Here is a 1,839-nt window from a genome sequence, read left to right as displayed (position 1 = left end):
AGTTATAATTTTGGTTCTAGAGTTATCAATTGCAGCAAATATAAATAACAATATTCCTCAACGTATTAACATGTTTTTAAAAAGTGAATTGCTTAGACAAAAACCATTGTGATTTGCCCAAGGTCATGAAAGGAATGAGGGGTAGATGAGAGCATTTTTTCCTAACTTAAGCTTCTGTACTAAACTCTAGGTTATGCCATCTTGCAAAACTCGCTCAGTGCTAGAGATACAGAAATTAGATGCATTGTTTAGGAATGTTTGTTTAACCTAAATTGCTGTTAATAAACTTAAAGAATCTGTTTCATACATTATTAGGAAATTATAAAGAGAAACATGATTATTTTCTGAGTGATTAGATATTTAGTGAGTTATTGTTTCAATCTGACAGAGTTGATTGCAGAAATGAAATTGAGAACTTTTTTTTTTTAACAAGTTCAGCAAAAGATGCTTGTAAACATGATGTATTAAAGTCTTCTAGTTGATCTTTCGTTTTCAATGAAAACGTTCTAGGAAAGCATTCGCGTTTCCCAGTATTCTTTGGTGCTCATTGATCAAATCTTGAACAGCATCCTTCGTCTTTTTGGCTAATTCTTCTGTTATCTTTGGATCATATGGAATGGGGTCACCTAAATAGGTGCTTAACTTCATAGGAAGACCCCCATACATTGGAGCAAATGGATAGCTGAACTTTTCATAAAGCCACCTAAATAACCTTGCTCCTCCAAGTGATCTAAATCTTTCTCGAATATTTTGTGTAAACATAGGAATAATGGGCACTTTCGCATCAATTGCAACCTTAGCAAAGCTTTTCCAATTACCCCAAACGATGCTGTGGTTTTCATGGCTAATTAGGGCTTCTCAAACTCCACCTGGTAAGATAGCAAACAAGTGACCACTCCTCGGGATTTTAACACATATTTCTCTTGGACCATGTAGAGCACAAGATACATCAAGTAATAAACTAAACCCTGGAATTTCAAAGACAAAGTGATCAGCTACTACTCAGCAAGTTCTACCTTTATGGATAAAAGTTTTAGCCATGAAGTAGTAAAAATCTATGGGAACATCTCCATTATAAAAAAAATCAGTGCTAGTCCTTCTGGTATTTTTTCCATCCCATGAACTTCATAACCATGCCAAACTGCTGCATTGTCCATCCCAGAGTTCCCACTGTCTTCCTCGCACCATCCCATAAATTACGAGGATAAGCTTTTAATACAGTCTTCCTCTTATAAATGTGTAAGAAAATAGTAAGGTAGAAGACAGGAAAGTACGGAAGTATTAAAAGTATTAGTGGTGTAAAAACCCACAGGAGGTAGTTTGCAAAATTCAAATAGTCCTCCAATCGCTCCACATCAAGCCATTCAAGTATGTGAATCAGACAGGTCAGAGTCCTGTCCCATACCACACGTTTGATTTTTGTCTATCATTTTTCTCTAGATAAAGATGACAAATTCAGTCTTTCTTCATCGTCATGGCAGGTCTTTAATTTTGCCACAGAAATCAGATAAATATTTTGTCCCTCGCTGCAGTGTATTATTCTCGGGAGGGAGCAGGCAGAGCTCGCCCTCACCCTGAAGCAGCGGCGAGAGCTCCTCTGTGGCTCACAGATGGAAGTGGAGGAGAAGGTGAGTTTTAATACAGCATTTGTTGACAATTTTGGCTAAGTTAACTATCTCCTGAGCCTGCTGTGATGGGTTTAAAGTCCTCCATTCTGATCAACGTGCCTCTATGAGACTAGCCTCCCTACTAGGGGAGTTATTAAAACTTGGTTTAGTGGGGAAGGTATATCTCAAGTGGTAGAGTGCATGCTTAGCATGCATGAGGTCCCCAGGTTCA

The 1,839-nt window shown here is 37.8% G+C and overlaps 1 pseudogene; it reads right to left on the bottom strand.

The window, feature by feature from the left end:
* Window positions 1-492: 492 nt before the first annotated feature.
* Window positions 493-1,430, bottom strand: LOC105080348 (DGAT1/2-independent enzyme synthesizing storage lipids pseudogene; annotated as a pseudogene).
* Window positions 1,431-1,839: the final 409 nt, after the last annotated feature.

This window comes from Camelus bactrianus, chromosome 2 (assembly GCF_048773025.1).
Source record: "Camelus bactrianus isolate YW-2024 breed Bactrian camel chromosome 2, ASM4877302v1, whole genome shotgun sequence".
Taxonomy (NCBI): Eukaryota; Metazoa; Chordata; class Mammalia; order Artiodactyla; family Camelidae; genus Camelus; species Camelus bactrianus.
Note: the sequence above shows the minus strand (reverse complement) of the source record. Positions and strands in the feature narration are given on the sequence as shown.